Genomic DNA, 12,365 nt, shown 5'->3' with positions numbered 1-12,365 from the left:
TTTGTGGAGTTTCTCCTAATATTATTGCTTCCGAATTCAACAATGCGCCCTTTTCCCCCACCTAAGAATATGCAAACTAATTCCTGTAGGGCTATCGTTTGGTGTAATAAACGTATCTATGTTCAGATCGTGTACAAATGGAAAGAAGTCCGAGATAGTGCGACTATATGACGTTCCCTACAGTAGAGTACAAGGGATGAAAGCGCTGAGGAGAAAATGGCTCCCTCTTGCGGCGATTGAGTGCGGCGCTCGCTCGCTCTTCAAATAAGTACAAGCTCGTCGAAAGTGAAATGCACGTGTGCAGTATTAATCGGATGAAATGTTCATAAATGATAAAACGCATCCCTTTACCTAAGATTGAACCTGATCCACCCCTTGGTTTTCGAAAACTACTCAGCGAGTTCGGTTTGCTGAGTTTCGCTCAACGCGCGTCGTGTATCCAATTGCGTATAGGTCCATTTAGATTTGATACGTAATGTATACATTATCAGTGTTACGTATCCCCCAAGGTCACGTCGGGCGTTTGAAAACTCCTGAGCCGCAAATCCCAAATTCCTTCCTAAGCCGTCCCGATCGTCGGCAGATTTGGACGCGGCCTTCCTCCCTCCCGCCTTCTCGTCTTTCCTTTCTTGTCAACTCGGCCCGATTCTGCCTTTCATCGTAGTTCCGAATCAGGTTTGGCCAAGCTCCCCTTTGTTTCTGAAAGCAGTTCAACCCAAAACCTTCTGAAAGTTCTGAAGATATTCCCGTGAGATTTTTTGGAAGGTCCGTTCATGCTCATCGATGAAATTGCCGCGTGGGCTTTCTTTCGATCGTTGCGGAGGATATTTTGCTTTCGGTCGCCCCGGAGGATATTCTGCTTTCGGTCGCCCCGGAGGATAGTTTGCCTTCGATTGTTCCGGATGATATTTTGGAGGAATTGTGACAGCGTTCTCACGGAATGGATTTTCGGGGATTATCGCGACGGAGCTTTGTCTTTTTTGAGGGTGGGTCAGGCTCGCTTGTTGTATTTTCCCTTGTGGGGCGCGCAGGGCAACCTCCTAAGATTTTTTGAAGCTGGGTATGGCTCATCAGTGGAACGGCCCCATCCAATTTCTTCAGACGAACGAGAAGGGGCTCCCTCCCGAGGCGACGGCGCTTTTGTGGGCTTCTCCGAATGTTCTCCTCAAACGGCCTTGGCCTTTTTTTTTTTCAGGGTTCGGGTTTACGCCTCGAGCCGGCTCGCTCATTTCTTTTGCAAAAAGCTTTGTCGTGATTTTCTTTGCGGGGCGTTCTGTGGCTTTTGGGGGATATTCTCCTAAGATTGCAGGCTTGTTCGGTAGAAGGTTTTCTTTCTCTTAAGACATCACTCTCGTACGACTCGGGCCATTCTTTCGACATTTTGTCCATCTTCTGGTCAAATTCTTTTTTTCGGATCGAAATTTATTCGACCCGTTAAAATAGGTATTTGTACGGGCTCGGCCCCGCTTAAAACATGCTGGTGGAATCCAAATCCTCCTGATTTTTGTTTTTCCAGAGTGACATTTGTGCCTTTGCTTCTTTCTCCACAAAGTCTGACGTTATTCTTTTAGGGTCGGCCCCCTGTGAAGGGAATCATATATTAGGTTGTTCTCATTATGTGCTTAGTTCATTGTTAGCCATTTACGCCATCCCAGTTGATCTTGACCCTGTCCTTAGATGGAGCCGTTGACGCACGAAAGTGAGAGCCGGGACCTCGGCCCGGCCGCCGGTGGCGCCCGGCCGGCTCTTTTGTCGCGTCTCCTAATCTGCTATGCTTTTGCTCAATAAAAGCCGGGGGGGGGGGGACGGCAGGGCGGTGAAACTAGCGTCGGAAGACCCACGAGTTACATTTTTTCCCTACGCCCGGCATAGAAAAGTCAATCTTGGCTGGTCTGAGTTGCTCTTTTTGCTGTTTAAGCAGCTAGGCTTGTCCTAGTCTTCCTTTCTGAGATTTCTCTGACACCCCCCAAAGCCAATATTATTTTCCATTTAGTCTTATTTCATCAGGATCTTCCAGTGACGCCGTTGCATGAATATGCATGAGCTTCTATCATTTTCGTAGATTCGGATTGATTTTTCCTTTTTAACTTTTGCCCAAATATGTTGTCGCCCTCAAACGCTATTTCGCTATCCCTCCCCCCATGCCGGCGCAGCACCGCGCGAATCTGCCGAGTGCGCCTTTTTTTTCCTGCCGTCTTCTTTTTTTTTTGGGGGGGGGGGGGGGGTGCAATTGTGTTTTTCCTTTTGTGCGTGCGGCGCTTTGCATCGGCGTCTTAAAAGTGGCAACAAAAGGTGTTTTGACAGCCAAAGATTTGCCCGGCTCACCCCCGGCGGAAAAGAGCCGATTGGATCTTTTCCTCCTTTCCCAATGTGATTTATTTGTATTATTTCTTTCTTTATTTGAGGGTTTGGACGGGCGGAAGCCGAGGCGCGGCCTGTTCGGCGAGATAAAACGCTCGCCGGACGTCCCCGGGCCTTCCCCGCGCAGATTGCTTTCCAGGCGTGCGTTAGCCCGGCCGCGAGCGAGCGAGCTAGCGCGGGGGCGCTTCCTTGGCGCTACTCGTCGTCCGAGGCGAAGCGCCCGCCGCCCTTCGGCGGGCCTGGCTAGCGACGCGCAAAGCGCAACGCCGTCGTCCGGACTTTTCTTTCGCCCCGAATACCGCCGCCCTTTTCTATCCGCGAAAGTCCGAGACTCGCTTCTCGTGAGAGGGTCTCTTCCGAATCGTGGGGCCGTTTGAAAGGGGCGGCGACCGACGGCGGGCCGAACGGACCTCGGTCGACCCGCGGCGTTCGATGAAGGGGGCGCGAGGAAGGGAGGCGGGGGGGGGGGGGGGTTCCGTCGGGGCGTTTGGAAGGGACGGATGTGCGCTCGCGTTGGCTTTTCCAAAAAGTTAAGGGGAGTACACGCGGAGGTTGCGTGGGCGCGCTATGAGTTCTTAGGTCATGCGGGTGCCGCTCGCTTCTTTTTCTTGACGGCCGTCCGCAGACCGTCCCGCCCTTTCTCGGCCCGCCCTTTCTCGGCCCGCCCTTTCTCGGCCCGCCCTTTCTCGCCGACGCGCGAGGGACGGTGGTAAATTTGGAAACGGGCCCCTTGCGAGAGAACCTGCGTTTTTGTCGCAGAGAGACGGCAACCTGGAAAAGTGGAAAAACGGACAAGCTCGGGCAGGGCTCGCGCCCGGTCGACCCGCCGCCGACGGGCGCAGGTTGCGCGAGCCCGCCCGCCCCCCCCCCCGCCTCTTCTTGTTTTGATGCGCTCTCCTCACTCAGCCTGTTGCCATGGCGCCGGAGATGGCAATTGAGCGGCGTGCTTAATGATGTCTTGGATCAGCGCCTGCCTGTCACATCCCCAACCCCCCCTGCCCCCCGCACACATTTATGTATTAGAGAGGACAACTGCCGCCCCCCCCTCCCAAAAATAAATCCATAGTGTTCTACATTTCACGAAACGGCGTCAACGCTGGTATGCATCCCGGCCGCCGCGGCCACCACGTTACCATCAGCGTCACCCGATCGTCCCGCCGACGCACTCGGCGTCTTTCTTTCGTCTCGTTCCGCTCCCCCCGCGGCGTCTGACGGCAGGTGAAGCCCCTCCCCCAGCTCGCCTTTTATGTAAATATGGATTCAGACGTCGCGATTGTTTATCGATCCCGGGAAACGCGCGCCGGCGAACGAGGGCTTTTTTATTATGAAATTCACCGAGCGCCGTCCTCCAGCGCGTCGCTAGCGGCTTGCCGCTAACTCTGCCGTTGCCGTGTGAGCATGGGTGGCGATATGAAATAATGCGCCGTAAGTCACATGCCAGTTGCGCAATCTACCTTGGTTTCGGTCCGTTTTTTTTTTCTTTTGAGTTCTTTTGTGTTCTTGGTTCTCTGAAGGCTTCCGGCTTCTTATTTTGAGTTGCGGGCGGGCGGGGCCGGGCCGGGCCGGGCCGGGCCGGGCGGGGCGCCTCGTCCTCAGAGTGGCAAGCGTCAGGAAATATTTCCAAGCCGTGCCTTCAAATACACACGCGATGAATAATTCAGTCCGCCGGATTCCTCGCCGGTGATTACGGCCGATGAATATTTGATGGCCGCTCAAAGACAAAAGGATCAAGTTCAACTTTGGCAAAAGTCTCTCATCCGATCGTCTGCATCGGGGGGTGTCAAAGGCGTTTCAGCCCGCGCGCCGTATGTGTATATAAGCTTAAAGCGCCAACTTCCCGCATAATACCGTCCAATTGAGTGCATCGCTAGTAATGGTCAAATATGAAGGCCGCCGTGAGCGAGGAAACGTTTTGACCCTCGTCGGCAAATCGTCTGGCTGGAGCCCGCTTGACGACGGCGTCAAAACATCCACGCGCGTGACACGGAGGTCATCTCCGCACTCACTTACGGATGAAATCCGACGGAAGCGCGGTTTAACCCCCCGCCCGCCGGCCCGCTAAATCGCCGACCCAAAATACATGGCGGGTTATGTAAAATACGGGCGGGGAAATATGGCTATCCGCGCATGTTGCGGGAGCCGTAGCGTGATTCGGCGCTTTTCCCATCCGCGTATCCGCTCCACAGAGCGGTAAATTCAATGGGAGCCGGGAGGGGGCTAGGGCCGTGCCAAGCTTTTCACGGCGGCGGCTTGAATGGCCCGCCCGCGTCGGCTCCTGCTTTTGCCTCCCAAGTCTAGACCGTGACCCCGAGCCGCTTCAGAACGGGCGCGTGCCGTCCCAAAGGACCGGATTGGGGAAACATATCGCGCCTGATTTTTTGTTTTTTTTAACCGTTGGCAAAAAGCTGCTTTTTGGCTTCACCGGTGGACTTTTGGGCCCGCCAGAAAATAGCGGCGGAGCCGCATCTCAACATTCGCAACCAAGACGGGACGATGAGCCAGATTTGTGCAATGTGTTGACAATTTCTAACTTGACGGGCAGCAAAACGGGGGAAAAAACAACTTTCATGCCTGTGTTATTTAAGTGGACGTTCGGGATCTTTTTTCATTGTAATAACTTCAATACAAAGTACGAAATGTAGAACAATAATAATCCAGACAATGAATCCAGAAGGCGGGCAAAAAAAATGAAAGGATGAAATAACTCTGCCGGGAGTACAAGAATTTATCTTATTACGTTTGACTTCACAGATCTCTATTGTCTGAATAGCTCATTAAAAGGGCGTATTGTTCAATCTGTTTATAAAAGACGCGAAAACATGGTTTTCCTCCAATACGTCTAATAAATAATCATTTTTTTCCTCTCTTATTTTCGACTAAACGTCGTTGCAGGCAATCCCGACGACCCTTTTCAAAATCGCATCATAAAGGACAAGGAAAAAGAAAAACAAAGCGTTTTGGACGCGATGCAGCCGTTTTTAATTGTTGATGCAGTGCCGCGCTATCAGCGACAGGGGGTGCTGTTGGTTCGTCTTGATCGCGCCGAGCTCCTTCTCATGCCGAAGGGGAGACAGACGATGGCGAAAGGTTGGAGTCCAAAAGAACAAAAATGAAAAATTAACATCAATAGGAGAAACTATTGTTTTTGCCGGGAAATGCTCTTGCTGATGTCTTTTTTTTTTCTTCTGTCTTTTGTACTCGTCGGAGCTTTTGCTCTTGAATGTGATTGTGCGAATGTCGCGGTGCCAAAATGATGTTTGTCAGCTTTGCGTTTCGCGGCGCGGGGACGACGAGCAAGCGAATGTTCAGCCGCGACGCGGACGTGACCTTTGCGCGATCGAAAATAGACGACGACGGCTATGATTGGTAGGGAGGCCTTCGTTTGTTTGTTTGTTTGTTTGTGTTCTTTTTGCAAGCCTCTCGGGCGGACGGGTGAAGAAAAATATCAAAGTTATCAGTCAATGAGCCGTTTTGGAGCCGGCTGATCGTTTCGCCTCGATGGGTCGGGATGTCGTTTTCGGTCGCGTGGAAAAATGGCGGGGGGTCGCCATGTCTGTTCCAACTCCGGACGGACGGCAGGAGGTGCCGCTTGAAGCTCCCGCGGCCGGCCGCGTGTGAAAAATGACGCGAGCTCCCTTTAGGCTTAGGGGGTTACATCGCATTGCTCGGTGTTCGGACTGCAAACATGTAGGTTGTTGTCAAATGTCAACTTCTTCATACAGTAGCTTGAGTAGAAGCCGCTTAAATGCCGCCACCAAGCGCTTCCTACCTGCTGCGGCTGGCTACAAGTGTCCCGCCCGCGTGCCGGCGACTCGCCAAAGTCCAAAGGAGCAGAAAGGTCGGCCCTGGTGCCCGCCTGCGCCCGTTTAAAAATCATAAAAAAAAGAAATCACAAAAGGCGGAATTGACGCAAAGCAGCTGCCCGCCTGCCTGGCCGCTAATATATTCGACAAGGTCAAAGACAAGTGAGATTAAAACGTCTAATCAGTTAATTTGTTTTATTGAGAGGGACCGACTGCCTTGTGATTGGACGCGCGGAGAGATAGCGAGGGGGGGGGGGGGGGCAAAGAGGGCGAGATGCCGGCGTTTGGGTCGACGCGCGTGAACGGCGCCCGAGCCGAGCCGAGCCCGCCGACGTCAGACGTTTTCCGCCGTGGCGTGAATTTGCGCGCGGCGTCCGCCCTCATCTTCTTGGCATGGCAACCGGCGACGGCAGAAAGGTCCGGGGCCTCCCTTTGTTCGGCTTCCGCGCGCCTGTTTTTGTTCCTCCTCTCCATCGTCCCAAGCCGACGGCCTTTTGACTTTCTGGCTCATCGTCACCCCGCGGCGTATGACTCGACCCGTCGTTGACATATTAAAGATAGCGGAGGGGCGCACGGGAAGCCCGTGGGTCCGGTTCAATATGGACGTAGTGCGGTTTGAAATCCTAGTGAATGCGAAAGGGTTTTTGGGCGCACCCCTTCAACAACTGCTTAACAATATGTCGGAAAATCGGCGCAAATGTGGGACTTGAAGTGAAGCGCTTCGGGAGTGGCCTTGTCATTTGTTTGCTCCTTTTTATTGCCCTGTCCACAACTTGATTGTTTGTTGTGAAATTGTCCAGTGGGCTCCAGTCAAAACGCTGGGCACGCGGGCGGGCGGGCGGGCGGGCGTCCCGGCTGGCGCTCGCCATCGCCACCGGGACGTGCTAAATCTTCTTCTTAGAAACGTTTCGGCCCAGTCGCGAGCCCAAAAAACAACAAACAAAAACCAGCAGGTGCGTCAGGCCGCGCGCGTGTTGAGAAAGTAGGGCGTCGCCCGCCCCAGCGTGATGGAGTGCTTCCCGATTGGACGCGCGCACGTCGTTAGGACAAAGTCATTAGACGTCCAGATGTTGCATCAAGACGAACGATGCAAACGCATTTAGACGTTTTTTTAATTTTTCCTTGACCCCTGCCGACACACGGACGGACGGACGGACGGGGGGGTGGGGGTGGGGGGGGGGTCCTAGCAAAGCGGCGGGAACATCACATCGACGTAATGCATCTTACGCGTCACAAGTCTTGGCAAAAGGGCCTAAATATTGGGCCGCTCCCTCCGACAAAGTAAAACAGGCTTTTTTTCTCTACGGTAGGCGGGGACATCCCAGCCACATCACGGATTTCCTGGTCCCTAACTTGAACTCATTCAATGCCATGGACGTTTTTTTTAAGGGTCTGGGATTCAACCCCAGGATACTTCTCACTCAAAGCATTTTTATGTTTTTATTTAGGAGGCCAGACATTCAATCCCATATACTTCATCCCAGGGATGTATTTTCACTTGAGCCCCGCATACAATATATATATATTCGAAGGAAACTTTTCTTAGAATTTCTTTTCGGCATTGGCCGTCACGGACCCTTTCGGCCGTTTGGCCCGTTTGGGGCCAAAGCGGCCCAGTAAAGGCTCGCGCGCAGGGGTGGAAGTCCGGTCCCGGAGGGCCGCCGTCCACTTTTTGGGAAGTGAAAAGCGCGAAACCTCCGCACCCGCGCCTTTCCATTTTGTCTGAAAGCGCCAGGAGCCAAAAAATGCCAAAACGCCCCCCGCGGGCGCACGGCGTCCCCGCCCGGAGCCCAAGACGGGATGGGGCCCCCGCCGCGCAGCCGAAAGCAATGGCCCGCGCGCGTCCGTTTTGTCCGCGCACATACCGGAGCGCACGCAAACGTGCCGATGCGCAGGCGCGGCTCAGGTCCCGAGCCGAGAGCCGAAATGAAAATTCCGAGGCCGATCATCCGGCCGCCCGGGTTAAATGAAGGCGAGCGGCCGCCGGCGCCCTCGGTCCAGAAAGCGAGTTTGCAAAGAGCTCTGCCAAAAAAAGAAAAAAAGTTGCCAAACTTTTTGGAGCCGTCCTTCCAAACAAAGGAAATCCTCCGCCGTCGCCGAAAACAAACACGGGAAAAGCGAAATTTCTGCTCCTGCTAGGTTCCCCCTCAAAACGGTGGGGCCAAATCCAGGCGGGGGTTTTTTTACCGGAGCCGGGCGACGTTCCCCCTCCGCTCCCTTCCCATTTGGACCCAGCGTATTTTGGGAGGCGCCGCTAGGAGAGGACGGCACGGCGGCGGAGCGCCTTCAAAGGCGCGCCGGAAAGCTCGCTTCCGACGTCGAACCTCTGGTCGGAATATCTTCCGTGTTTTGCGGGGCGCGCCAAAGTTTTCGCCGCCGCGCTCCGTATACGCCGCCTAAACCCCAAGTTTGCCTCCGTCCACGGATCGGCGCCGGGGGACGCGAGGCGAGCGTTTAGCCAAATGTGCTAATCGGCGAGGAGTGGGCCAGCTCCCCCATTCTGAAAAGCGTCCTCCGACGCGCCGCAAATATTTAGCGCCTCCCTTCAGCGTGCCCGCGCATATCTTAAAACGCCGGCACAGCGCTCGGCTTTTTTCCGTCACGCGACGACCTTTTGCGCATCGGTCCAAAGGCCGCCCCGCAGGACGCGGAAACGTCCCGCTTCCAAAGGGTTATGCGGCGTTGCCGGATGTCGGGCGGGGCGCCGTCAAAACCTCCGTTGTAGAAAACGCATTTAGAACTGAAAGGCGGAGGTCAAGATGGAGGAATTGACAAACTTGTTTTGAGGCGCGCGCAGGAGAAAATCCAAGGCTGGATTTTTCCATCATTTTCCCACAACTGGAGTTGGAGGTCGGGTCGGAGTTTTCGCCCTCGGCCCGGCGTTTGCTTTGAACCGTTTTGGCCATACCATGCGAGCCGGCGGACCGCCCGCCGCGTGCGCGCCGCGCTTGATGGTGCCCGACACACTGAGGAAAGCAAAAAAAAAAAAGCAGACTTTTACCCCCACTCGGGCAGTTGTCGATACGCGCCTAATGAATAGTTGCGCTAAAAGCGATTGGCCGCCCGCGACGCTCGCTGCTGATATTGCTGCTCTGCATTTTTTTTTTGATAGATCAATAATTAATTTGGAAGCGGCGGGAAACATTTGTCATAAATCTGCACTTTTATTGCCGGCGCAACGACGGCCCCTCCTCGCCCCCCCGCCCGCTTTACCGCTTCCATATTATCATCTAATTGTTAATTGGGAAGAGCACGTTTGATTCTGCGCTCAGGTCGGCGCTTGTGCTTGATCGCCTTCATATTTTCAGCGTCTGCAAAATGCCCGGCCGGGGCGGACGAGTACAAATACGCCACCTTCAACGAAGGGCCCGTCTTTTCATACGTATGGTGAGCGCGGCGCGGTACAAGGTGCATAGAACAGAAGCCGCGGCAGCGGCTGGGCTTGGCCGGCCGGAGCTGCGCTCAAGGGAGCGTCCTCATTCTTCTCCCCTTCCGCTTCCTCTCTTGCTCTTCTCCTTTTCGTCTTTTTTCTCTTCTTTCTTGTTCATCTTCCTTTTCTTCTTCTCGCCCTTTCACCGCTGTTTCCTCTTCTCCCTCTCGGTCGATTTCATCCTCTTTCTTCCTTCGCTTCTTCCTTTTCTTCATCTTCCTCTCCTGCTTTCTCCTCCGCTTCGTTCTCCTTTTCCTTCTCCGTGAATGATTACGGATGCATATTCATGATAGCAGTTGTGCAACGGTAGTTTGTGCAAGTGTGTGTTTACGGGTGTGTGTGTGTGTGTGTGTGGGGGGGGTGTACGTGCGCATCTAGGTGTGTTTTTTGGATCGGCGCATGCAGGTCGTTGGCTTTGATGTGTGCTTGTTCACGTGGGAACGCGTGTGCGGCGCGCGCATTTGCAGTTTTGCGCTTTTGCATTTGCCTGTGTGTAAAGGTGCTTGCGTTCGATGCCAGGGACGTATTTTCACGTTTTTTAAGAGCCCGGATATTCAACGCCGGACACTTAATTCAGCTTCCGCAGACGTGGCGATATCCCCGACGTTTAGAACACGAGGTCCAGAAATTTCTCCGGGGTTACATCCCCTCCAAGTATCTCTTAAAAAAAGGTGAAAGTACGTCCCCGGCATGGAACGAGTTAGTTTGTCCCAGTATGTGCCTGCGTAGGAAGACAATGGCGCGGAGATAGAGACAATGGGCAGAGTCATCCAGCGCTTTGATGGGCGGCCAAAGGCAGGCTTCCCACATGTATTTCCGCCGTCTCTTCCTCGCATATTGTTCAACGACCTCTGTAAGTTTTTATAACGCCATTGTTCCGCTCGATAGATTTTTATTTGGACGCTTTAACCCGGCCCCCCCAGAGCCCGCCTGGCAGTGTTTTCGCGCGGCCGTCCTTTCACCCCGTGGAAACGTACGCTTACCTTTTATTTTTAGACGCCGGCGGCGCAGACCAAACATCCTCTTCCTGCGAGCGTTGTTGACACACGCAAACGCGCGCGCACGCGCACACCGGTCTGCGTCTCCAGGGCTTCATCCCACGGACGGAGAGGCCGCTTTTGCTTTTCGCCGCCAGCATGAAGGACGACAGAAACTTTGTCGACGCGGCGACAAAGGCGCTCAAGAGGATGGCGAGTCAGTGCCCGACGCCGACCGCGACCGTCATGTGACCGCGATGACCACGTAACGGCGATGAAGATCGCGGCGAGGAAACCGGGGACGACGGCGGCGGAATCGTCGCGGCGGTGATGAAGAGGGCCGCCGCCGACGGTTACGACCGCGGTCGTGGCGACGGACCACGGCGACAAAACTGCCGACGGTCACGAAACCGATGACGGAGGTGGCGGCGATGTCGATTATCGCCGCGAAACACGGGAACCGGCGACCAAGATATGATAAAGGCGGTAAAAGCGACCAAGGTGACGAAACCGCCGATAAAGATGACGACGAAATCAATGAAGGGCGACGGTAACGCCGACCGCGGTGATAACGAGTCCGGTCAGGACGGTGATGTAACCGAGATGAAGATTAGTGTGACGGAACCCAGAAACCGGCGATGAAGATGACGGCGGTTCCGAGGAGGCGGGAGGCGATGAGGATGGCGACAAAGGTGGTGAAGGTGATGATCGGGATGGTTATTGACGACGGTAAAGACGCCGGCGATCGACGATGCTAATCAAATCGCGGGCGATGAAAGCGGCGAAGATGACGACGAGAGCCGTGGCAAAGGCGCTGAAGATGATGGGAATCGAATGGTGACGGCGGCGAAACCGCCGACGGCGACGAAATCAGCGGTGGTGAAGATGACCGCGCCGAGGACGGTTACGCTGAAGAAAGCGGCGGTGAAGATATGGCGCGAGTGAAGATCATCGCGATGACGGCGTGAGGAAAATTGGCCAGGGGGGCGAAGGCGGCGACGATGACGGGGACGAAGGCGGCGACGGTAGCGCCGAAAATGATGCTAAGGGAAGCGGTGATGGTGACGAAGCTGAGAAAAATGGCGATGAAGCCAGTGGTGAAAACCAAATGGCGAAACTGGTGATGAAGACGGTGACCTGATCCACGCCGATGAAGGTGTCCAGATGAAGGACCGCGGCGATGAAGGTAATTGACGATGTGGAGATAAAGGTGATGAACTTGCAGACGGTAGCGGTGTCGCTTCCCAAAACGGTGAGGGAGGTGAGGGAGATGACGGCGAAGACCGCTTGCGATGAAGGTGGCTTTTGAAAAGAAAGTTTGTGACAGGATGGAGAAAGTCGCTGATGAAGATGCGAGCGAGAAGAAGGCGCGATGACAAGCGGCGAGATGAGGAGCCGCGGCGCCCGTTCCTTATGAAAGGCGATGAAAGCCGGCGCGGGGCGCCGTCACATCGCCGCGGCGGTGGGCGGAGTCATATTAAGCGGGCCCGGCGGACGGGCGGCGGCGCCCGGGCCGCGGTTCAGTCACGGGCTCAGCTGCCGCCGCGCGCTTTCAAGCGTGCGCCTAATGATCTGGCGCGCGCGCGGAGGTGCTGGCCGCGCAAGTCGCACATCTGCCTGTGAAGGCACTTCACAGGCGCGGCACATCTGAACTTTGCGGACGGCTCCGTCATCACTTTCCGAAGCGGGAAAAGTCGGACGCTTCGGCGCCTTCGCGGCGCCTTCGCGGCGCCTTCGCGGCGCCTTCGCGGCCACTTCGCGGCCACTTCGCGGCCACTTGGCGGCGCTCCCGTT

This window comes from Hippichthys cyanospilos, chromosome 4 (assembly GCF_059441005.1).
Source record: "Hippichthys cyanospilos isolate Australia breed blue-spotted pipefish chromosome 4, RoL_Hcya_1.0, whole genome shotgun sequence".
NCBI lineage: Eukaryota > Metazoa > Chordata > Actinopteri > Syngnathiformes > Syngnathidae > Hippichthys > Hippichthys cyanospilos.
The sequence above is the reverse complement of the archived record's forward strand: the minus strand, read 5'-3'. Positions refer to the sequence as shown.